The sequence below is a fragment of the Aedes aegypti genome, chromosome 1 (genome assembly GCF_002204515.2).
Source record: "Aedes aegypti strain LVP_AGWG chromosome 1, AaegL5.0 Primary Assembly, whole genome shotgun sequence".
Classification (NCBI taxonomy): Eukaryota; Metazoa; Arthropoda; class Insecta; order Diptera; family Culicidae; genus Aedes; species Aedes aegypti.
This window is the reverse complement of record NC_035107.1, coordinates 99,533,544-99,560,630: the sequence shown is the minus strand read 5'-3', so window position 1 is coordinate 99,560,630 and position 27,087 is coordinate 99,533,544. Positions and strand designations below refer to the sequence as shown.

Here is a 27,087-nt window from a genome sequence, read left to right as displayed (position 1 = left end):
GCAGAGAAGCAAGAACTGGAACGGTTTTTCAACATTACTAGGCGCGCAGCATCACTGACTTCGGCCAGACATATACTAGCTCTTACCTGGAAGAACTGAAATTTCTTCCCGGCCGATAACGAATGAAGATGCCACGAACGATGTTTGTTCACGGTACACCAATGAGGTAGCAGCGGGGGAGCAGGAATTGTCGATTTCGTCTTTATCCAGGCAAAGTGTACATTACAAATCATAATATGTACCGGTGTACTCTAGCTTTTATCATGGATTTCACAACTTGCTTGAATTTATTCGTGTTTTGTTCAAGCTTCACCACTTCTGGTAAAGAATTAAAACATTTTTTACTGAAGTATGAAACCGATTTCTTAGCCATCTCTGTGTTGGTACGCGATATTAGTAGGAATGCTGCATTTCGTAGTGAGTATCTATGTGAAGCTCGTTCTATATCCTGGTTATGGTGCATTTCCTGGTTGTACATTTGATTGTGAATTTGAACCAAACACTGCAGTTCTCGCAAAGCAGACACAGGCAATATTGAAGCAGGACTGTTTTCGTACAAATTTGCCGTGGAGTATAGCCGTGGTAAGTTAAACACAGCTTTCAGACAACGATTTTGAATGGTTTGTAGTGGTTTCAACCGGGACTTAGCTGCAGCTCCCCAAAGCGAAACAAGATATTGCAGTTTTGATTGAACGAATGCGTGATACATCGTCAACAATGCGTTCCTTGGTAAAAACTTGGAAAGTTTCCATAGCATGCCACACGTTGAACTGATGGTTTTCTGGAGTGAATTTATGTGATCACTCCATGTGAGCTTTGAGTCAATCATCAAACCAAGATGCTTAAAACATTGAACTTTATCTATAGGGATAGCTTGAACTATCAAATCTCTGTGTGGTGAGATATTGCGACGAGGTGAATGTAGCATCATATATTTGGTCTTAGACAAGTTCAAAGACAGCAAATTTTCGTTAAAGTAATCTTGGAGCTTTACGAGATCTTGCTCCATTTGATCCACTATATTATTTGGGTCCGATGCTTCGTATGACAACGAGGTGTCGTCCGCAAATAACCGAGGCTTTCCATGCAAGTTAAGTTTTGGTAAATCGTTCACATATAGGAGAAACAATAAAGGTCCGAGGTTGCTACCTTGTGGAACGCCAACCGTCAATGCCCTTTTACAGCTGCTTGATCCATTTACGTGAGTGAACTGACTTCTTCCCGTAAGATAGCTCCGAATCAAATTATTTGCAATTCCTCTTAATCCATAGTATTCCAGTTTTCGAAGCAACATTTCATGATCGATAGTGTCAAACGCCTTTTTCAAGTCGAGGTAAAGCACTCCTACGAGTTTTTGAGTATCTATAGCATCGTAAATCTCGTCAACCAATTCGCTAGTGGCTGTAAGGGTACTGGAACCTGTCCTAAATCCGTATTGATGACTATACATGATATTGTGCGTATGAAGAAAGTTGAGCAGCCTAGTTACTAGTAGTTTTTCAAATATTTTGCTCAAAACAGGTAAAACTGATATTGGCCTGTAGTTGTTAATATCATTTTTGTTTCCTGATTTATAGATCGGCGTCACACGTGCTACCTTCAGCCTATCTGGGAAGATTCCCGTGTTAATGGCTTGATTGAAAACATCTCGAATCAGGGCTGAGAAAGTATGATGATGATCTTTGATGAATTTTACAGGTATTCCATCTGGTCCACTGCTTTTATTGGCATCTAGGTTTTTTATTTCGATCACAACTTCTTGCTCGGTTGTAGGCCGCAGGAAAATTGAAGCATGAAGAGGCGTTAGCGTATCGTATTTGTTTATGTCTCGTTGGCTATTTATTGTTGAGGCAAGCTTGGGTCCAATTGTGCAAAAGTACTGATTGAATGCATCCGCCACTGAGTGTCCACTGATTTCTTGATTATTCACCATCAGCTTTATTTCTTCCATTTTACCAGAACGAGATTTTCCCAAAACTTCATTCAAGTTTTTCCAACTTTGCTTCTGATTGTTGCAACGGAATAGATTACCATAGTAGGTTTTTTTACAATTAGCTTTAGTTCGCTGAACCATTTTGGAAATGTGTGCAAGGAGTTCTTTTGGTCTACTTTCATTCGGATAGCGCTTACAGCTAGCTAAAACGTTTTCCTTGAAACGCAGGAGTTTCCAAAGATCGAAGTTCATCCAAGGGCAATGGCCCTTGATCTTAGCTTGTACGACCACTTTCTTCGAGAACTTTTCTCTTAAAGTTTTATATAAATCCATTACTTTATACAGACGATCTTCAGCTGATTCGTAAGCCAGGCCGCTAACTGCATTTTCGAAGGCATCATTCAGTTTTTGTTTGTCAACTATTATTTTTTCCAAAGTTCGCTTCTCAACTGTTCTACCCAGTTTGAAGGTCGAAAGAATCGGATAGTGATCGCTTATGTCAGTGAGAATGGTTTCGTTAACCACTTTATTCTTAACTGCTTCGGAGCAGACAACATGATCCAAGATATTATTACTTGCCGGTCTGGTCGTGTATGTGTTGGTCACTTCAAAATTGTAACATCTTAGAAGATTACTGTACTCGCGGACCAATGGGTTGTCTTGATGATTATTTGGAACGTTTACATCACCTACGATAACACAGGAAGTGTCGATTCCTTGTGCAGTGATTATTGAATCCATCGTTGTCAAAAAACGCGAGAAGTCATAAGATGGAGGTCTATAAACTGCATGTACATGGAACGGTAATGCATTCGCGTGAACTATCACGTGAATATGGTGCATGCCGTTGTCGTGTTCAATTTTCGGCACACTTACTTTGATCGTTTGTTTAACATACACTGCTAATCCACCACCCAATGAATCCGGACGACACGAAAAGAAACTGCGGAAGCCATCAATGTGGTAGAGATTTGTGCAATTTTCCTTCAGCCACGTTTCCCCAATTACAACGATGTCTATATTTCCAGTGTATAATGAAAGAATATCCCTAACCCTATCAAATTTATCCATACAATTCATTCCTCTTATATTTATTTGCAAAAGTTTCAATTTATTGTTATCAAAATTCGAATCGACATTTTTATTTAATTCAGCAATTGTATAATAGAAATAGTTATTCATATTGTTGTTCATCATTGCGATATAATAGTACACATACAATTTTCTTACTAAACAGTTTACATCTGTATACGCTTTGATGCTGGTTCTTGCACTGGAGACAGGGACGTTAAGCTCAAATTGGATGAAGAGTTTAGGGACCGTTTAGCTGACGTTTTCTTCAAATCTTCGATCTGCTTCTTGCAACCAATTTCCTCAATTTTCCCACCGTCCTGGCGTTTGATGAGAATCTTTCCGTTCCTGCCGGGCCACACGTACTTGAACCCCATCGACGACTGCAATTCATTTGCTTGTTGGTATAGCGTTCTTCCAAATGATGTTAGTTCGTCTCTTATTACCACTCGGTGGGTTGACCCACGAAATGAATCACTCAACTTCGATTGTTTCGACTGTGAAACCCAAATGGACTATGGTTGTGTTCCCGGGGGAGTTCAGGCAAGTGAGTTTTTGTATGTTTTTAAGGTTTAGTAATATGTAAAGAAATTCGAGTTTACGTAGTTTTTTTTCTGGTTTATGAAAACAATTGAATCTGAATACTAATTTAAATTCTAATATTCTAATCGCTATACACCAATCCCTATACCCCAATCCTAGTATGCTAATCTTAGTACAGGTCGGACTCGATAATCCTGGACTTGATTATCTGGAATTTTCGACTCGATTACCCGGAATATTTTTTTTTTGATATTCTGTTTTTTTTCAGTTTTTATGATGATGATGATGACACGGTGTGCCCAGAATCGTTGTTAACAAAAAAAATGTCCATCAAATCGGCACTCACCACCTGAAAGATATGATATTCAAGCATCTTCTCTGTGAAAATGAAAATATTTGAACGAGGGAATCGAAAGTTACAGTGATTTGAAATTTTACGCTATATTTGATAGATTTCCAATCATCTCTAAATCAAACACACCTAGTTTTTCCTCGAACGTTAGTTCAATTAAAAAACAATTTCACCTTTATTTGCAGCTTGCAAGAACTTAAACTATAAAGGAATATTGGTGCAAAGAAAATAATATTCCATCAAAATATACACAAGATATCGAATTTTGAAAAATTGCCTTATTTTCTTCATAGAGACTCTTGAGACCAAAAATTCAAAACGTTTTCTTTCTAAATGCTATTTATTTTCTAGTTTCAGATTTCTCTGTCTTTGTATTTCAATTATTTACATGACCGCTGTTGTAGTCTACGACGGAGCGTAATAGATGTTCAGAATATGATTTCGACGTTTTTGGTAATTGGTACCTCGCCCAAGTTTCCGCAAAATCACTAATCACAGAAAGTGTTCTGATGCTTGTTCACCATACACTCCCAGAAATCTACCAGTATCCTCACAAAATTGTCTCACATGAAATCGTAGTATATGGAACTTTGAGGAGTTTGGCAGCTTTAACGATTCCCACAACGTTGCAAACTCGTCAATCAACGATGAATACTCCGGTTTTAGATCATCTTTGAAACACGCCTGGTATATATTCCTGAAGAGTTCTACTGCCTGAAAATATAAGCATAGTGAAATTTATATTACTTGTTCAAATACATTGTAACCATTTTACTCACTTTTAGGAAGTCTTTTAGCTCCACACATCCTTTGAGCACATCAGAGTTCTCAATTAATTCATGGCAAGCTTTTCCAGTGAAGCCGTAATTACGCTGCTGGTGCCTCACACAGGATTTCGTAGCCCACATTTCGGCAAATTAGGAATTCGCTTTCTCGACAGCTTTGTATAATGCGTTCACAATACCTAATGTAATATGCAATGATGGTGGAGGACAGACTGTCAAAACTAATTGCTGTTCTAAACCTTTGAACAAAGGTTCATCAACGCAACAAGCAAATTGCTTAGCTGACTTTGAATTTGATTTTCTCCATAACTGTACGTATTCCATTATTTTGCCGATAGTCCTTAAGTTTCCGTTTAATGTTGTTAGATGCTCTTTATCAGCATCGCAATATGGGCATGGATGTGACGATGAGTGGGCCATTATACCAGTAATAATATTGATGATTTTAAGGTCTCCTGCAATAACTCCATCAATTTCTTGCAGCCTTAAAATTTTCCAGATTGGAGCAACATTTTCATATTTCTCTGCCAAACCAGGGACAAGGGCAAGAATCAACAGCCTAAAGTAAAATTAACATGTTTATAATATTGGGTTCAGAATAAACAATCAACTACTGACCGGCGAACTCCTCCATCTTTGAAGCGTTCGAATTTAGTTTCATATTCCGCTGCAATCACCGATAAAGTTATTTAAAAAAAAATACCGCCTGCATCAATGCCAAACTTTATCAAAACATCTTCACCGCTGATTTTGCGGGACTCTTGAATTTTTCTGATCAGTCCCTCAACATCGACGCAGTATACAACTGGAACATCTCCGACACTTTCAACGCCTCCTATCTCTCGTATGTTTTTGACTTCGAAGAAATCACGCAACTGACGGTTGAAAGAACCTGTGTTCTGGAATGGACCAATGCACGAGTTCATTATTTGACGTTTGAGCGGTGCCGTGTTATTTATGTGACCATAGAAACCAGTGAATTCGGCACCGTTCAAACGTCAAACTAGTGAACTCGTGCAAAGGTCCATGGATCAATGCACGAGTTCACTAATTTGACGTTTGAGCGGTGCCGAATTCACTAGTTTCCATGGTCACATAAATAACACGGCACCGCTCAAACGTCAAAAAGTGAACTCGTGCATCGGTCCATACTGATGATTTGCCCCTTCTATTTCTAAGCTGGATAGTCAAACTTTTCGTCTCGACTATTTTTTTGTGGATGAAGTATGAAACAGCCGCTTCTCCAGCGCATGATGCAGAGGAGTCATTATCCAATAGACCAGTCAAATTTCGGACACGCTCAGAAATTGTACAAAACTGTCTTCTTCCTTGGCCAATGTTAGAAAAGCTATCAGTACACATGCGTTTAGTCTCCTTGGCTTTATTTTCTTTGATCCTTGGGCGACCTCGTGGGAGCTTGAGCGGTTTGTTAATCCCAGCCCGAGCAATTACACAAATTCCACAACAGCACTTAGGTTTCAACCTTGTTACTGTTGAACTTGTGTGCAAAATATTTTACAATTTTATTGACCTTTCGAAATTTCCAACAGCATATTCAGTGCAAACAATTCTACAAGTTCCACAAATCACAGCAGGAGCAGAAGTCGTATAAAATCACTTATAAAATGTGTAGTAATCGTTTGTTTCTGAGCCTCCGTTATTTTTCTCAATTCACCTTTTTTGAGGCACATAAGGCACACAAAACGTAGCGATTTGCTTCGTGTGATTTAGGTTTCACCATTTTCGTTCGATTTTACGTCAACGACAACGTGTTCGCGCCACTGATAAAAACAGACTACGCAAGATCCGACAAATGACGAGACGTACATTATTTCTTATACACATATAACTGACACACACAGTTTTCTCATTTTGTTTTGTTGTGTATGTGAGTGGTAGCTGAGTAAATCAATTTCTAATTGTACATAGAGTATATTGTCAGAGATTTTCGGATGCCAAGAGCATCCATTATTTTATTCTTATTAGAAATCGAATCAAAACTGATTGTGTGTGCTGTTAGTACTTAGCTGATATACAGTCAACCCTCCATGAGTCGATATTGGAGGGACCATCGACTCATGGAAATATCGAGTCATGGAACAGCAATGCTATGGAAAGCTGCTTGGAGGGACCATCATAGTAACCATGAAATTTGATTTTTAGTATGGTTCCATGAGTCGATATCGAGTAATGGAACATCGACTCATGGAGGTTTAACTGTATCTGAATATATATGATGATTATGATGATGATGATGATGATGATGATGATGATGATGATGATGATGATGATGATGATGATGATGATGATGATGATGATGATGATGATGATGATGATGATGATGATGATGATGATGATGATGATGATGATGATGATGATGATGATGATGATGATGATGATGATGATGATGATGATGATGATGATGATGATGATGATGATGATGATGATGATGATGATGATGATGATGATGATGATGATGATGATGATGATGATGATGATGATGATGATGATGATGATGATGATGATGATGATGATGATGATGATGATGATGATGATGATGATGATGATGATGATGATGATGATGATGATGATGATGATGATGATGATGATGATGATGATGATGATGATGATGATGATGATGATGATGATGATGATGATGATGATGATGATGATGATGATGATGATGATGATGATGATGATGATGATGATGATGATGATGATGATGATGATGATGATGATGATGATGATGATGATGATGATGATGATGATGATGATGATGATGATGATGATGATGATGATGATGATGATGATGATGATGATGATGATGATGATGATGATGATGATGATGATGATGATGATGATGATGATGACGATGATGATGATGATGATGATGATGATGATGATGATGATGATGATGATGATGATGATGATGATGATGATGATGATGATGATGAATGGCAGAATGGAAGAAGACAGAATGGCAAAAAGCAGAACGGCAGGCAGAGATAGAAAAGGTAGAAATGCAAAAGGCAGAAAAGCAAAAGGCGAAAAGGTAACAAGCAGAAAGGAAAAAGGCAGAATAGCAAAAGCGGATAGTAAAATTCAGAAAGGCAGAGAAGCAAAAGACAGAAAGGAATGAGGCAGAGAGGCTGAACGCCAAAGGCTAAAATTCAGAGAGGCAGAATAGCAATATCATAAGGCAAAAAGAAAGGGTGAAAATTAGAAATTTAAAAGGCAGGGAGACAAAAGGCAGAAAAATGATAGGTAATACAGTAATGACCTAATTTTGTCAACCCCCGATTTTGTCTACCCCCGATTTTAGCACCCTTTTTTACCCGAATTTGTCTACCCCCGATTTTAGCATCCTTTTTTCCCGATTTTGTCAGCCTAATATTTATATTTATTTTAATTAAACTAAACGCATCTAAACTGGCAAAATTGGGTTCATAAAGTCAATTATGAACTTGGCCACGTCTATACAATCATCTAAAGATCGAATTTTTGAAATTTGAAATTCTTTATAATTATCCAAGAAATTGATAAGATTCTTGGATAATTATAAAGAATTTCAAATTTCAAAAATTCGATCTTTAGATGATTGTATAGACGTGACCAAGTTCATAATTTCCTTGGATTACAGTACATAGAAAATAGAAGTAAAAAATATAATATTTGTATTAACAAAATCATAAAACTAAGTCCTTAAGTTAAAAATAAATTTGAAACCAGTCGAAAGATTTCATCCCGATTTTAGCTCTTTCCCAATTTTGTCAACCCTAAATGCAGCATGGGGCTGACAAAATCGGGACATTACTGTATGCAGAGAGACAAAATGCAAAAGTGTAAAAACAGAAAGGCACAATGCAGAAAGGCAAAATGCAAAAGGCTTAAGATAGAAATGCGAATTGCATGCAAAAGGTAGAAAGACAAAAGATAGAAAGGCAAAAGACAAACAAAGCAAAGGCAGAAAGGCTAAAAGCCAGAAAGCAATAAGGTAGAAAGGCAGAACGACAGTTAACCAGATAAGCAGAAAAGCTGAAAACAGAATGGTAAATGCAGAAAGGCAGAAGAACTGTAAGGCAAAAGACAAAAAGGGAAAGGACAGAAAGCCAAAAATATAATCAATAATGGAAATCCTCAATCGGAATTTCCATTGAAAGGCAAGGAACAGCATGACAAAAAGCAGAAAGGCAAGAGATAGAAATGCAAAAGTCAGAAAGGCTAAAAGGCAAAAGGTAAATGTCGGCTGGAACTGCAATGTCATAAATTCAAATGGCAGAATGACAAGAAGACAGAAAGTCAAAATGCAAAAGGCAAAAGGCAGGAAGGTAGGAAGGTAAAAAGGCAGAAAGTCAAAGGTGGAGAGATATAACGGCAGGACGGCAGAAAATCAGAAAGACAAAAGACAGAAATTCAAAAGTTAGAAATGGAAAGGCAGGAACGCCTTTCAATCTTATTGTCTTCCTAGTAAGATTGGAAGGCAGAAGGACAGTAAGGTAGAAAAGCAGAAATGCAGACAGGCAGAATGGCAGTAGGACAGTAAACAAAAAGGCAAAAAGCAAATTGGCAAGAGGCAAAATAACATAAAGAAGAAAGGGCAAAATCAGGAAATTTAAAGGCATGAAGACAAAAGGCATATGAAAGAGATAAATGGAAGAAAGGCAAAAGGTAGAAAGGCAAAATGCAAAAGTGTAAATACAGAAAGGCAAAAAGCAAAAGGCTTAAGGCAGAAATGCGAAATGCATGAAAATGGTAGAAAACTAGAAAGACAAAAGACAGAAAGGCAAAAGGCAAAAAAAAGCAAAAGGCAGAAAGCAATAAAGCAGAAAGGCCTGTCGTTCAGGCAGAAGGCAGAAAGACAGTAAGGCAAAATTCAGAAAGGGAATGGTCAGAAAATCAAAAATAATTCTAAAAGAAATCCTCAAACAGAATTTCCATTGAAAAGCAAGGCATAAGGCAGAAAGGAAGGAGGTAGAAATGCAAAATGCAGAAAGCAAAAATGCAAATAGCAGGAAGGCAAAAAGGCGAAAAAGAAAAATACAATATGCAAAAAGCAAAGGACCCAAAGCAAAAGGCATTAGGCCAAAGGTATATGGTAGGAAGGCAAAAATGCAAAATGCAAGCAAAAGGCAGAAAACAGAACGGCAAAAAGCAGGAAGACAATAAGGTAGGAGTACAGAACTGCAGAAAGGGATAACATCAGAAAGACAAAAAACAGAAGGGCAACATGCAAATAACTGCATATTTGCCACATTCGACCATTTTGGTTGCTTCCCATACCATCATTAAATGTATGCTTGGTACTGCTATCAATGCCTACTTTTTACGAATGTGCATTTAGAGACAGAAAGGTCAGAAAGTCAGTAAGATAGAAAGACAGTAAGGCAAAAAGATAGAAGGATAATAAGGCAGAAATACTGAAGAATAAAAGCTAGAAAATCTAAGGGCTAGAAGCCGAAAAATAGAGGCCAGAAAGACAAAATGCAGAAAGGCAGAAGACTGAAAAGCAAATAGGCAAACGGCAAACAGATAAATAGATAAGGGAATAGGTCGAAAGATTGTTAGGACAATAGCATACTTTGAAAAGGCAGAAAAGAAGAAGAGCAGGAAGGCAGAAAGTTAAAATGCAAAAGGCAGAAAGGAAAATGTCAAAGAAAAAGAGTAGAAGGCAAAATGGCAAAAGGCAGATATGTAAAAAGCAGCAAAAGACAGGAAACCAAAGGGAGAAAGGCAGAAAGATAAAAGACACACTGCCAAACAGCAAAAAGGCAAACGTCAGAAAGACAGTATGGTACAAAGGGAAAAAGCAGAAGCAAAAGTCAGAAAGATAGAAATGGAAATTGGCAAATGGCAAATGACAAATGGCAAATGGCAAAACGGCAAATAGCAAAAAGGCAAATGGCAAAAAGGCAAATGGCAAAAACGCAAATGGCAAAAACGCAAATGGCAAAAGGGCAAACCGCAAAAAGGCAAATGGCAAAAAGGCAAATGGCAAAAAGGCAAATGGCAAAAAGGCAAATGGCAAAAAGGCAAATGGCAAAAAGGCAAATGGCAAAATGGCAAATGACAAATGGCAAAAAGGCAAATGGCGAAAAGGAAAATGGCAAAAAGGCAAATGGCAAAAAAGCAAATGGCAAAAAGGCAAATGGCAAAAAGGCAAATGGCAAAAAGGCAAATGGCAAAAAAGCAAATGGCAAATGGCAAATGGCAAATGGCAAAATGGCAAATGGCAAATGGCAAAAAGGCAAATGGCGAAAAGGAAAATGGCAAAAAGGCAAATGGCAAAAAGGCAAATGGCAAAAAGGCAAATGGCAAAAAGGCAAATGGCAAAAAGGCAAATGGCAAAAACGCAAATGGCAAAAAGGCAAATCGCAAAAAGGCAAATGGCAAAAAGGCAAATGGCAAAAAGGCAAATGGCAAAAAGGTAAATGGCAAATGGCAAATGGCAAATGGCAAAATGGCAAATGGCAAAAAGGCAAATGGCGAAAAGGAAAATGGCAAAAAGGCAAATGGCAAAAAGGCAAATGGCAAAAAGGCAAATGGCAAGGCAAATGGCATAAAGGCAAATGGAATAAAGGCAAATGGCAAAATGCTGAACGGAGAAATGCGAAAGGCAGAAAGCCAGAGTAGCAGAAAGATCAATACAGGGAGATAGAAGGAAAGAACAGAAAAGCAATAGGAAGATAGTCAAAAATAGAACAGCAGAAGATAGAAAGGCAAAAGACAGAAAGTCAAAGAGGCGAAAATCAAAAGGTAAAGAGGCGAAAAGCAGGCAGACAAAAAGACAGAGGCAAAATGCAGGTAGACAAAAGGCAGAAGGGTAAAATGCATATAGACAAGAGGTAGAAAGGCTAAATGTAGAGATGCAAAAGTCAAAAAACCACAGAGAGGCAAAGGCAGAGAGATAAAAGGCAAAAAGATAGAATTTTACCAGAATAGCAAAAGGAAGAAAGGTAAAAAGGGAGAGTGGCAAAAAGCAGAAAAGCAAAGAGCATAGAGGCAAAATTTAAAAAGGTAAAACTCAGAATAACAGAGTCAGAAAAACATGCAGGATGGTGAAAGGCAAAAGACAGAAAAGTAAATGCTATGAGCGCAAATGGCAAAATGGCAAAAAAAAAGGCAAATGTCAGAAAGCAAGAGAAGCAGAAAGGCGAAAAGCAGGGCGGCACAATGCAGAAAGCAAAAATGGCAATAGGCAGAAAGGCAAAATACAGAAAGACATAAAGGCGAATGAAAGAAAGAAAAAAAGCAGAACAGCAAAAGCCAAAAAGACAGAAACTAGAAAGGCTGAGGAACGAATGGCAGATTAGCAGAAGGGAGAAAGGCAAGAGACAATACACACTCAATCTGTTCGGTAAAATAACTGGGGTTTTGAACTACCGAAAAAGTTAGTAAACTAAAAAAAAATTTCAGAAATCGAAAAACAGAGCTTTTTCACTGAATTTTTTTTTTCTTTTCATATCATATATCGATAAAAAATAAAACATGGTGAAATTTGCTTTTCAATTACGCGTGGCGACATTTTTCATTTCACTGACTTTTTCGGTAGTTCCAAAACCCAGTAAAATTTTACCGACCCTAGTAATTTAATGTAAGTGTGTATGCAAAAGGCAGAAAGGCAAAAGGCAGAGAAGCAGAAAGGCAGAAAAGCCTAAGGCAGTAAGGTAAAAGGCAGAAATACACTAGACAGAATAATTATTTACTCTTGTCCAGTTCTCAATCCAAACTGACCTCGAAAAAATCAAAGCCTCCCCGACGGGGAATTGAACCCCGGTCTCCCGCGTGACAGGCGGGGATACTGACCACTATACTATCGAGGACTACATTTGTTTGCGAACAAACAATAAAATAATTAATGTCTGAATTTCAATAAATTTCGAAAGATAGAAAAAACACTGAAAAGCAGAAAGGCAAAATGAAGGAAGATAGATTGACGGGTACAAAGGTAAAAAGAAACAAGGCACACAGGAAAGAAGGCAAAACGCAGAAAAGAAGGCGGAACATCTAAAGGCAGAAAAACTAACGGCAAAAAGGAAAAAGATGGATGCAAGAAAGGAAGAAAGACAAACAACATATATGCAAAAAAAAACAGAGAGGCAAAAGGCAGAAAAGCAAGAGGCAGAAATACAGAAATGCAAAAGACAGAAAGGCATGAGGAAGAGAAGCAAAACGAAGAAATTCAAAAAGTCAAGAGGCAGAAAGACAAGTGGCAGTAAGGAAGAAGGCAGAAAAGCAAAAGGCAAACACTCAATAGGCAGAAAATCAGAAGACAAAAGACAGAACGGAAAAAGAGAATCCCGCTCCCAATTCTAATCTTAACATTAATCCAATCAAAATACTAATCAAATTTTTAATTTAAATCAATGAAAATTACTTGAAAAAGTTAAGCCTCCCCGACGGGGAATTGAACCCCGGTCTCCCGCGTGACAGGCGGGGATACTGACCACTATACTATCGAGGACTACATGTGTTTTGGAATTTATAATAAAAAATAATTTTTTGAACTTGAACAGATGTTGAAACATCGTTATTCAAAATTCAACTCGCAAGCCAATCGACAAAGGCACAACGAATCAGCGCTTGTCCGATAAGATTATCTCATACATCAACGTAGTCAACGTTTCACTTCATTAATCCGTTCTTTTACAGCTGCGGCATTCCTGTTGCTGCATATGTTCACATCCCCTAGCGAGTTTGAAAGAAACCACACGGGAGTGTGTTCTTCTATTTTCTTGTAAGACTTTTCAAGTTGCGGTTCCCTTTTCGGCATACCATCGTCGTCGTCGTTCAGCAACAACTCAAGAAGATAAGAAACTTAGTTCATTCACCACCAACCATGTGCAACTTTTGACTAGCTAGTTTCTATCGTAATTGAAAATCGATGCGGTTAGGCCCGCAGGCAAAAAGTGCACAATTCAACTCTGGAAAGCAACAAAACTATTTCTTAAATGAAATTTCTTTACCGAAGAGGACGATCTCGCTATTAGAGTGACTGGAAAAAATTCCGCCCCCGGGTGGACTCGAACCACCAACCTTTCGGTTAACAGCCGAACGCGCTAACCGATTGCGCCACGAAGGCCCTTGATAGCGGTGAAAACGATATAAAAAAAACTTCGCTGTTTACCTTGAAATAATTTTCTCCTTGAATGATCTCCGACACGACGCGTCGCAAAGCTATTTTACCTCGGAGAGTTCTTCGCCCTCGTTGGGTAAATTGAATTAATCACCAATAATTACCTTCACGGGGAGAAGGTCTCCCTCTCTCACTTTTTTCCTATGCTGAATCGTATGGAAGACGCTCGCAATTGTTCGTATGCCTGCTCTGCGGTGGGAATTCAGTGCGATTGCTTTTACGTTGCGTCGTTGTTTCCGAGTGGAGAGGTGTGCTCAGTCAGTATGACGATGTTGAGCTAAAATAACTGAACACACGTTCAGAATGCTAAGGTAACAACCAGAAAGGAAAAAAGAAGACGGGACAAGTCTGTCGTGTGGTTTTCTATGTGCTTTGATAACTTCTGGGACTTTGGGATGTGTTTTAGCAGAAGGAGAGCACTTGAAGGATGTCCTCTGGATTTGTGTTCCGTGATGCTTTCTAACTCAGCAGCAAACGTTCGTTCGTTGGTTGCGGTGCATGATAAACGTGCTCGAACCGAAAGGTTAATTTTGGGTGACTTCGGGCACAGAAGCACCTACATTTTTTTTCTGCAAAACGGTTGGTTACCGTAATGGGTTTGGTTGCGATGTGGTTCATCAAATTACAGCCAGAGGCAGATGGAGTCGTGCACCTTTGGGAAATTTGATTCTCTCATGGTAGTCTCTAAACAGAGAATGACAGACTGGCACTGATATCCACTATGGATATTGATTTAGTGAAGTAAAAAATGAAAGATAGAGTATTTATGTAAATGTTTAGAAGGAATATTGAACTATTTATGATTATTTTTAGATTATTCATTTATTTGATTTATAAGCTTAAAAAAACATTTATGAAAATTTTACAACTATCCAATGCCCAGGGGCCCAGATAGCCGTAGCGGTAAATGCGCAGCTATTCAGCAAGACCAAGCTGAGGGTCGTGGGTTCGAATCCCACCGGTCGAGGATCTTTTCGAGTTGGAAATTTTCTCGACTTCCCAGGGCATAGAGTATCTTCGTACCTGCCACACGATATACACATGCAAAAATAGTCATTGGCATAGTAAGCTCTCAGTTAATAACTGTGAAAGTGCTCATAAGAACACTAAGCTGAGAAGCAGGCTCTGTCCCAGTAAGGACGTAACGCCAGAAAGAAGAAGAAGAAGAATTATCCAATGCCAAGTCAGAGCTTTCTATTGAAACCCATCTGGTAATTATTCATGGAATGTAAATAAGAATTATTCCAAAACACCTGCCAAAAATACTCTAAGAGTAACTCCAGAAATTCAAGATTTTTTTTTTTCAAGATCTAGCCCACCAATTACTAAAATTTCTTCAAGGGTTTTATGTGGAAGCAAATTTCTTACTGATTCTACAACGAATCGTTTAAGAATGTTCTCAATAAGCTCCTCCAGTGATTTTTCTGCGAAATTGTTCAAGTATGCGTTCAGTTGCTTCTTCGAACTTCGCCAGATTTTTTCAGGGATTCTGCTTAGAACTTTCCATGTACACTAAGACAAAAAGCTTATTGTTTTCTTAAGAAATAGTTATGATGGTTGGCGGCTTCGGGGAAGACCACGAATACGCTGACTGTACGCAGTGGAAGAGGATCTGGCGACCCTAAACGTTCGGGGCAACTGGAGAAGTTTCGCCCAAGACCGACGAAGATGGAGCTCTACAATACGCCCGGCAATGGCGTGACGCTACGCTGTAGCCATCAAGGTATCAAGGTAGTTCAATCCATCGATTAACAATGGAAAACTGAAGGAATTTTATGTTTTTAGCACAGAAATTTGAAAAAGTTTTGGTTGACATTCGAAACATTCCTGATGGCTTCAATTCCAGTGAGCAACGTGTAGCCAAGATTTTGCATTATATAACATTGAAAATCTTTTGCTAACAATTCACATTTCCACATTTGTTATTATTAGGCTGACCATAAGGTAACAAAAGGGACAATTCTTAGATCAAGTATATCTCGAAATTTGCCCTTATGAAAATCAAGAAAATATGTGTGCCAATCGTAGGAATTTCAAAATTGTTTCAGGATCGCATTATCTTTCAAGTTTCAAGATTAATTTTGAAATTATGCGATCTAACATTGCATAGTTATTCAGGTTTTGAATTTTTTTTTTCATATTTTATAATATGAGATCCAGCTAAGATTTGACATTCACTTCTAAAAAATCTGATAAAAGCTTAAGAATCATTGTTTCCAGGTTTATTTAAAATTAGCATACTGCAAAAAAAACGCAAGTTTCGTTCCACGATTATGGTTGTTCAGAGTTCTAATTTTTTTACTATAACCTTTCTAACAGTTCCCTGCGGAACACTGTTTTTAAGAATTAAGTCTGAAAAAGTGTTTGAATCGAATACATTTTTTTTTTTTCTGATAAGCATAAAACGCAGGTTTTACCCTAAGAGAGGGTTAGATTAAAAATGAATCCATTACGATGATTTTATAATGTAACTCGATTTAAAGCTACTGTTACGGGAGCAAAGAGGTGCCTCGGACCAAATTCTAATAAGCAGCTCGCAAACTCATCGTTTCAGGTGCGAAAAAGCTAAAAGCTGTAAATATTCATTTTATTAGGTTTTTCTGGTTACAATTTCAATTATTAACTTACATTTATCGGTATTCGGCATGTGAGCAATGTTAACTTAGTTTTAGCCTCTATGCTCTCCCCTTTTACAATCTGTGATATAATTATAGGTTAGGTTTAGTTCAAGTAGATTTAAGAAACAACTTACTGTGATACAATTAGTTTAGATTAAGTTCAATTTGTTCCAACTTTTCGACATCAACTTCAAATGCAAATATACTATAGATTTAAGTAGTAATTAATTATGTAGTTCTGATACGTGCGTGCCTAACGCACATTGCACGTTATTCTTCCACAAACAACAACTTGCATGTCTGTTTAACGTTTTCATTGACACTTGGCAATAGATATGGTGACAGCTCGGAGTCAACCGATTGAAGTGACACAACTGACCAGTGCTGGCAGCAACAGTCTCTCCCCCGTAACACTGGTCAATGGGACCAGTTTTACCAATTGCTCAGTGTACAAAATCCGTGGACTGCACGACTTCTGTATGAGCACTTCCTATCGATTGTGAAAGGAGCTCGACCATCTCCATATCTATTCTCGAAGATATCCTCCCCTGCACCATTCGATTGTTAAATGTCTCAAGGATACTCCTATGTTCGCATTGTGTTGCAGTAAATAAACTGCTACGCCTGGTTCTGCTCGTGATCATAAACACTTCAATATTGTGAGAATGCGTCATCACAACGTTGCACCAGTCAACACTTTGGTTTCTGTTGTATTGATGATTGAATCCAGCGTGTTCACTAGTACTCAATTCATACATATTACTGTGATTTGAGTTCTTCGAATCACACAACTCCTCTAGTTCAACCTGATCAGCATAAACACTATCTTCATATGTTACACGATACCCAGAGATATTCCAATGGAATCTTGTGTGGACCTCCAACGAGCCTATAGCAGAGGTTGCACCTATCGTCGATGGATGATTGGAACTCATACCGTCCGAAACGTTTGTTGATATTGGAATCCGCTGCGAAATTTCATCTACGATTAAGTCTACATCTAACGTGCTTTCATCCTTCAAGCTCTCCTCATCACTTTTGTTCTCCAGATTGGATATTTTATCGAACAGCTGTCTATGTTTTATTGTGATCACTAGCAGCTTCCAATCCCATTTTTTATCACATTCCTTATCTAATTGATGGACTTGAACCAGTTCATGATTCCGAAACGGTGCATCGGACGCACTACACTTTGGGCGCGATTGTCTCCGATTGAAAGATCTAGAACGAGAGCGACTTGTTGATTTCGAGCCATAAGTATTCCATGAACGATCGGTAGTACTGCTACTCCTACTACGACTCTGATTCCTAACGAATTGTTCACCTGTTAACCAGTGATGCATGATTAACACTGTTTGAAATATAACCGAGCTCGACATCTGATAACCATTGCTATTTTCATTTCCGAATATTACTTTGTTTACGAATGGTTTTGCCGATATGAAAACCACAATATAAATATTGTCATCGAATCCTCTCTTCAACGGCATTGTTTTGCTTTCGGAGAGCACTAGTTCAATCACAATCCCATCAGAGCTTATAGAGCACATTCGCCGATATCCGTACGAGACTGTTTGTTTTCCGAACGTACGCGTACTGGGTAGCACTCGCGAAAACGAGAGGACAATAGAAATCCAATCAAACGTTACTGATTCTGGAGCATCTGACAACGAAGGTGGCGGAGCTGGGTCTGGAACATCTGGTGCCACGAATGTTGGAGGGACGCATGATAACGTATCATCGCCGGAGTCAACTTTAACTCTCTTTGCTCGATTATCGTTTTCCTCAATTGGAATCAATTCGGGATACCATTTACGAACATCATTCGGCTTGGAAGAATATCTCGGAGAAGGTTCATCTTTCGAACGAGTATGATCCATCTGTTCATACGATGGTGATACTAGAGGTACGAAGCAAATTACTTTCGGAACCGTTTTGGGAAACGCGCAAATTATCTGCTGCTGAGTCCAGTTCAGTTGCGATCGATCAATTATTGAATTTTGTTGCAACGACACATTTACTTGGTTCGGCAGTTCGTCAACCTCTATTTTGCCAGTAACCTTGAGGCATTTATCATTACCAGTTGGTGGTCCATCTTTTATGGTTTCACTAGATTTACTGTGTAGCAACTGCAACACTGCCGCTTCATTAATAGCGCACTTGTTGAGTTTGGTCCCATTTCGTCGTTGGACCAATTGCTCTTCGAGCAATCTATACTTTTCTTGCACAGCACTCTTCTCCTGTGCTATTGCCCTCATCTCCGCTTCATTTTCACGCTTCTGGATTGCGCGCTCTTCCTCGATTTGTCTTAATCGGAGAGCAATACGGGTAGAGCTATTATTCGATGCTGCAATACTCAGTGGTTCGCACTTTTCGGAAATATAGTGGTGATCGTCGTTCGAGTCGAGGCGCGAATACATAACGCTGTCTCTCGCTCGTATGTTCTGCGACTCCTGGAATTTGTCCTTCGATACCGGGAGCAAAGAGGTGCCTCGGACCAAATTCTAATAAGCAGCTCGCAAACTCATCGTTTCAGGTGCGAAAAAGCTAAAAGCTGTAAATATTCATTTTATTAGGTTTTTCTGGTTACAATTTCAATTATTAACTTACATTTATCGGTATTCGGCATGTGAGCAATGTTAACTTAGTTTTAGCCTCTATGCTCTCCCCTTTTACAATCTGTGATATAATTATAGGTTAGGTTTAGTTCAAGTAGATTTAAGAAACAACTTACTGTGATACAATTAGTTTAGATTAAGTTCAATTTGTTCCAACTTTTCGACATCAACTTCAAATGCAAATATACTATAGATTTAAGTAGTAATTAATTATGTAGTTCTGATACGTGCGTGCCTAACGCACATTGCACGTTATTCTTCCACAAACAACAACTTGCATGTCTGTTTAACGTTTTCATTGACACTTGGCAATAGATATGGTGACAGCTCGGAGTCAACCGATTGAAGTGACACAACTGACCAGTGCTGGCAGCAACAGCTACAATGTTTTATTGTTCAAATAGTTCATATTTTAAATTCAAATTTACATTTGCATTTACCGGTTACATCATTTTTATCACGTAAAATAATGTAAGTCAATTTATAAGAACTCACGTTTCACGTATCAATCTGTGCGTATAAAGATCTAAAAACTACAAAAAAAAAAACATAATTTTCATGGATAGGAATCAACTATAGAATATATGACTATTTCATAAAACCATGATCAACATCGACACATATTCTAGAAATAAAAAAAGTTTATTTTGAAAACTTTTGAAAAAAATGTACAAAAGGACCGAAAAACATAAATGTGATCGCAATTTACAATTATTTTGTTGTAAAAATGATGCTGCGAGTGCCGGTAGATGAGTTAACTAGTTTTATTTGAGTGATGCACGTTGTTGAAGAATGATCTCATAGTAAACCGATCAAACCGAAAAATGTTTGAATTTTTATAAATTTTTCTTTGTCAATAATTGGAAGCAGGTCACAAAAAGATCCTATTAAAGATTTAGCTCAAATAAACTTTCCCAAGTTTAACAAAATCAGTGTCGATTTTAAAGTTGTATTTTGGATTTTGCATTATCAAAATGTCAAAAATATTTTCGTCATGTAGCATTTATCCTTACAATTGTGTGAATTTACGACAGATTTTCAAATTTCATATTTTACTAAAAAACAACGTATAAGCGACATGAATTAGGAAAATTGATCGCAAATGACAAGGCATAATGCCATAAATAAAATAACATGAGCATGAAAAAAATATATCTGAGCGGATGGTACAACAATTTTATCAGTGTATGTTGTCTAAATATACTACAAATTCAGAAATGGGTAAGTCATAAGAATCTGAAAAATATCCTGTTCCAAAATTATGGGACAAATTGAGAATTTTTAATAAAACGACGGGACAGCTCGTCAAGGTTGTAAAATCGGTACTGTCCCGTTAAATACGGGATGTATGGTCGACCTAGTTATTGTATTAAATATAATACTCTGTACGATCGCAATAGTTATGAATTGTAATACATTCTGAAAATGTGAGGGGGTTTCTTCAGCTGCGATCACTAGTTCCGCTTGTAGATCTGAAGTCCTGCCTTTAAAGAAGGTTTCGGATAACCTTAACTAGTCGTTGAACTCAAAACAGGTACAATATAAGCCTGTATTAGACCTATGCATATTTTCAAAAATGTCTGAATATTTCCCAGTCAACCAATATTTTGATTATTTTTTTGTGTCGAGATGAACTTATGGTCAAAACTTCGGTCAATTTTTGAATTTTAGGTGTGCTTCAAACCAATTATACGTTTGAATGAAAATTTGAATACTATGAAAATTCATATGTTTGTATTTATTATCGCTTGTGCCACTAAAGGAACAAATATGCCTATCTTAGCACTATATCTAATTTTTGTTCCTATAGTAACTTTAGCACCACAGCGATGGCAAAATACAAATCAAAACCGTATTTTTCAAAACTTTTAAATTTTTCCTTTGAAGTGTGTATCAAAAGCTTTCGTTTAATGTATAAAAAGTTCTTGATTTACCAATAATTTCGTATAATAATCATAAAAAATAGTTTCTCTCAGTTGTGCTACTATAGGACAATGGGTTTACTATGGGCTCGAGGGAGCTCAAATTTTAGGCAAAACTAATTATTTCGATCATTTTTTGAGCAAAATCAAGCTGTGTATCAATGGTACTTAGATAAATAGCTCAGGTCATGTCAAAAAACGGCCGTGAACAGCCACTAGTGTGACTATAGGGAACTGCCTACTAAGGGAACACTGACCCTACCTGTATGAAAACTACGGATTTTAAATTTCCAGAACATGCATATTTAAAAAAACTATGCCGTTTGAAATAACCATTTAAGAAAATAAATCATGAAAAATTGGTAATACGGAAACACATTTGTAAATCCGCTGTGGATGAGCCAAGAGCACCACCGTGAGCTTCGAATAATATTAAAAATGAACATGTGCTTTTTCCCTGTCGATGATGATGATTGTTTTTAAATCGTTCTAAATAGTCAATGAAATGTAATCAAAACAATGATCACTCGGAAAGAAGATGCACTGCTAACTTGTTCAATTCATTCATTCGTCGGTACATGTGTCATTAATGCTATAACTAGCATTATGTTGCGATAGGGTGTTCTATCTTTGGGATTTTTTTTTATAATTTATTGAATAAAGCATCATGTAAACATGGGGCCTTTCTTAGCCGAATAGTTAGAGTCCACGGTTACAAAGCAAAGCCATGCTGAAGGTGTCTGGGTTCGATTCCCGGTTGGCCCAGGATCTTTTCGTAATTAAAATTTCCTAGACTTCCCTGGGCATATAGTATTATTGTACTGCCACACGATATACGAATGCGAAAATTTCAACTTTGGCATAGAAAGCTCTCATAACTGTGGAAGTGCTCATAAGATATCAGAAAATATCACAAAACAAATAAACATTTTTCATATTATGAGAAATACGACCTTAAAGTTTAACGCTTTGTAAATTTTTAAGTCGGTAAAATTTTGGTTAAATATTTCTACCCATCTTTATGTTACTTTCAAATAATATAATGTGGAGTGATAATTATGAAAAATCACAATCCAAACCTCTGATAGAACAATTTTTCGATGGACTATGTGTACTTGGTCCACTATGACTGAACTGAAAACCACCGTTCAGTGAGTTGGTTCACTCTGAATGAACAATTTCTAGAAAAATAACAATCATTTAATGCTTGCATGGCCAAACTGGGTGCATATCTTTAAGATAAACATATTATCAAGACCCTTCGACATCAGTATTGTAAATACTTCAATGAAATATGTTTCATTGTTATGTTAATTATTATGTTTAATTATTAATTTTGTTTATGTTATGTTATGTTATGTTATGTTTAATTATTATGTATATTATGTTAATATGTTTCATTCATCAATCCCGAAATCAGTGGCATTACGATAGCTTGAAAATTAAGGTTTTGCAGGGTCAGGGCATTGAAGACCAGAAATATTCAAATTTGCGTTCAGTCAGAGTGGACCAAGTGAAAATCTCGAGTACCGACCAAAATATACCCGGGTACCCCCGTTCGTTTGACCACATTTAATCTGAACACTTTTTAATCTGTACCCCGCTAATTTGCACATCGTTCAAATTAAAAGTGGTTTAAACGTCATTTAGCTCATGTAACAGAGTGAAGTGAGATGGAACGCTGTGGAACGGAACGCAAAATCAAAACAAAACAGTGAAAGAAGTAACCAGAAACACGTTTCTAGGGTGACTAGATGGTCAAATTAAAAATGAACCCCGATGGTTTGCATGAGGTACCGTTCAAATTAGCGGGGGTGCACGGTATTCCAATAAGCGGGTTCTAGGACAGTCCATACATACACCATAGAACTACAATAAACTTCTATCGGACTCTGAAATCGACTCAAAAAAAAAAATGCAATAATCAATCAGTTTGTCGCTTTTTGACACTTGGTCTACTCTGTCTGCGCAGAAATTGTTGCATTTTCTAACCTCCTACTCAAATACGGTAAAGGGCCAGATATCAAAATAAGATCCATCGAATTATGTCATATTTATGAATTTCTAATGATGGATGGGAAGAAGAATCATTCCATGTCGAAAAATTTGAAAAATAACTTGAAATTGTTTGCATTTTCAAGACTTTCTCAGCGCACTGATCGTTTTTGTTGTTATGGTAAAAAGCACTTCCCCCCCCCCTAGAATTTTAGTTGGAAACATATGTTCTGAATCAATTTACATGACTCTTATTATTGACAAATCACTCTTCAGTAGCTACTTTCTTTTACTTTGAACAGTGAGAACAGTAGTGGAAAAAACTCGCTTGTCGTACACAACATCAACGTGGCGGTTCTGACCTCGGCGAATCGTACGGCAACCGAAAGATTTACCATTCGGCTGTCGCTCGATTGGTTACCGCTGGAACCAGCTTGTTGTTGTGTGCGATACGCGATTTTTTTTACTTTTCTGTTGCGAAAATATCGTGGTACAAAATAGCGTCAATATTCGAAATTCGATTCCAAAAACTCATAGTATTCACTGCATTATGCTCGAGGTGTCTGGTGATGATGATTTCCCTAATAAGAACTCGCTATAAAAATCCGTAAATTAACAACTCGTAAAATGTCCGACTTTGACTGATTGGCAAAATTACTAAGGAAATTTCATAGACAAAAGATAGTGGGATTAATTTTATGGCTTATAAGCCTTAAGGAATTCATGACATTTTTTTTTTCAAAAAAAAAAATCAACCTGGCTACATTTTCTTCAGATGGATGGCAAATATTTTTCTGATGTGAAAAAGTCCAACAAAATCTACCAATGTTATTGGACCAATAAATTATTTCTTTGATTTTGCTGAATTCTTTAGAGTAATTTCGCATGAACAAACTACAATACTACATTTTTACAAGGAAAAGTATTATGTTTTAAATTTGAGTTTCCAACTGATTCGTAGCAAAATGTGTTAAGCCAACCTTCAATATTCCTGAAAGAATTTCAATATAAAAAAATTCTCAACGAATGCTACATTTCTCTTGGAAATAAGTCAAATAATGTTGTGAGATTTGTTCATACTTTCAACGTGAATTCATCATGGAGGACAATCATTTCTTCTATAACTTCTTTAAAAAATTGATTCTGGAATATGCTCCTGGATTCATCTAAAACTAAACTTGTTATTTCAAAACTTAAAAGTTTTCCCTCGCATTTCTTCCAAAAATTCATTGATTATGTCAAGCCTTATACTAAGATATGCCAACGAAAGTTGTTCTATAAATTTATTTGTGAATTTCTTCGAATAGTTTTCCTTCAAACTTCATTACAAATTCTTTCACGAAGATCATCAAAAGTCCTTCGATAATATTTCCTAAATACATCACAAATTTCTCCAGAAATTTTTCTTTGTCTTTTCAAATTCTACTTCAAATCCTCGGATTATGCAAGAATTATCTTCAAAAAGTATGTTTTGCCTTCGAATCTTAAGTGGAAACCCCTGTAATACTTTTGCTTCCCGAACCAGCAAAGCGAATACGGAATCTGTGGAAAAGCATCCGACAAATTAACTGGAAAAAAGGAACATATTCTGGGATTGAAGTCTTGTGTAATTCTAGGGCGGAGGCTTACTAGCAGAACTCTGGAAATAAAGAAATTCTGCTAGATTTCTAGAATAATTTCTGAAGAAGTTTATGATGAAACTTCTTGAGATATTGTTTTTTTTTACAATTCATTAGAGAGGTTTTTATTCATCCTGTAATCATTCATCTCTAGAGAAATAATAATAAATAATCATTTTTCTTTCGTTATCTTCCTGCTTGAACATTTTGCTGGTAAAAATCTTTTCTTATTACAAAAAGCAACACAAAAATTGCACAATATACATATGGTTCCTGAAAGTTAATCATGTCCTGAAAAAGGTGCATTGGTAATTCCTCAACAAATGTTTAAAGCAATGCAAATTTTCCTCTAACATTCCAATTTAGTAAAATCTTACATATTCGACCATGATTCTACAAATTCTAATATAAGACATCTTTGGTAATGTTCTTAAAAAATACCGCCAATATTTTCGCGTTAAACTTCTACAGTTCTACTACAATATAGGAGTCCCTCCAAAAAAGTTTGTTTGAAATATCTGCATGTAAGAAAAAGTTGGTTCCTAGTTCAATCTATTCGCCACAGTATCTTGAAACTTCGGAATACATGCGAAATATTGTCTAAGGTGTTTGGTACAAATACCTTCAGTAAAAATTCCATCCATCATAACGCCAATCATTGTCCAATATAAGAAAAAAAACATAGAAAAGAAACAAGATTTTTGTAGTAAAACCTATCTATCCAACACATATCTTTAGAAGTTCTTCCTTATTTTTTTGTATGTGTTACTCTAGGACCGGTGATTAGTAAAGTGATTTGTAAAGGTATCTCCAAAAAATATTGAGGTATTCATGGAGTAGTTTGAGTCCAGAAATTGGGAGTGGATGGATTTCTAGATGTAGAATCCTGAGACAAATATTCGGAAAAAATACAAGGTGATTTATAGAACCTTAATACTTGATGGAATTCAAGGATAAATTGCAAAATCCTTTAGTAAATCTGTTGAAAAGTATCTCTAAAAATCCTCCGAAGAATCACTAAAAAGGTAAGTTTTTAAAGGAATAAATCTTTGGAAATTAATAAGATGAATGGTAATTTTTTTCAGAAGAATCCTAGGACGATTAGCCTGTGCTTGAAAGCCTAACCAATAAATAAATTAAAAAATCCTAGGATGACATCCCTGTGTTTCCTCAATATAATTCTTTGGAGAAATCCCTGAATAAATTGTTCAGGTAACCCTTGAGTATTTTCACGGAAAAGTCTTTGAAAACAAAAAAACAGCTGAACGTTTTTCGTTGTAACTGTATAGTTTTAAAATATTATTTCTAAGAGAGTTCTGAAGGAATGCAGGAAGCAACATCAAATTGATTCCAAGAGAAATCTTAAAAAACACCTAGAGAATTTTCTGCTAAAAATGTGGATAGATCTGCGGGAACTTCTTTGAAAAATCGCTAATAACATTTTCTGAATCTTGTCTGATTGCTTATGAAATATTAAGAGTAATCCTTAGATCAAAAATAAAACTTTAAATGAAAAAATCATTTAAAGTTTTATTTTTGTAAGAAGCCTTGGATAATGTTTGGTGCGAATATTTCAAGTAACCTTGATGAACTACAGAGAGATAAAATAATAGGAAAATATAGGAAGAAACTCAAAGAAAAGTAGGGAAAACTGTTGGTGAACTCTCTAAAAAAATGGAATGTATCCTTGCTTGGTGATCTTGAAGATAATTGTGGCGAAGTTCCTAGAATTTCTTAGGATACCTCTGTTATTCCAGAAAATCATAAACAATCTATTCATGAACAATTGGATAATATTTCTAACTAACAATTGCAATTTGTATGTCTAAACATGTTGAGGTCCTCCCTGTAGAAATTTCTAAAACAATTTCTAAAACATTCTCTGGTGATATTTTTCAAGATTTTTTTTTTTCAAGCAATTTAATAGAGATCCTTCGAGATTTTTTAATAAGCTAAGAAAGCGTAGATAAATATAAGGAAAAATGTATTGAATAATAACTACTGATCCCAGAAATGATTTGCCGTGGGAACCCCAAGAGGAACTCCGTGAAAACTGCTTAAGGATTTCTTGGAGAAAGCACAAAAAAAGTATGGAAATAATTCATGAAAAATTAATTTCTTAAAATCACATGGTTGAATACCTCCAAAGTTCGTGGAAGAATCACAAGGGATATTTATCGTAATCTCTTAGGAAAACATCATGAAGGTAACAGAAAAAGGAATATGTATGAAGTAAAATTTGTAATTTACAAATATCACTGATTTGCAGCAATGTCAGACATAGAAAATCTATGCAATCATCGATTTTTGTGAAAATAATGATTAGGCCGAAAAAAATTTGAAATTTTACTTTTGTCACCCCCCCCCCCCCCTTCAAATTTTTCAAAAAGTCAGAGGGGGGAAATAAATAAAATAAAATGTCTTATTTTCAGTAATGGATTTCATTGTTTTTTTGTTTTTTTAGATTTAGATGAGATAACAAGATTATAAGTCCTAAA

General features: G+C 36.7%; 3 non-coding genes across 3 annotated transcripts; all 3 read right to left on the bottom strand.

Annotated features, from left to right (window-relative positions):
• Positions 1-12,432: 12,432 nt before the first annotated feature.
• Trnad-guc lies at positions 12,433-12,504 on the bottom strand. Its single transcript has one exon. It is a non-coding gene; the product is annotated as a tRNA-Asp (tRNA).
• A 569-nt stretch (positions 12,505-13,073) lies between these two features.
• Trnad-guc lies at positions 13,074-13,145 on the bottom strand. Its single transcript has one exon. It is a non-coding gene; the product is annotated as a tRNA-Asp (tRNA).
• A 544-nt stretch (positions 13,146-13,689) lies between these two features.
• Positions 13,690-13,763, bottom strand: Trnan-guu. Its single transcript has one exon. It is a non-coding gene; the product is annotated as a tRNA-Asn (tRNA).
• Between the last annotated feature and the right edge of the window lie 13,324 nt (positions 13,764-27,087).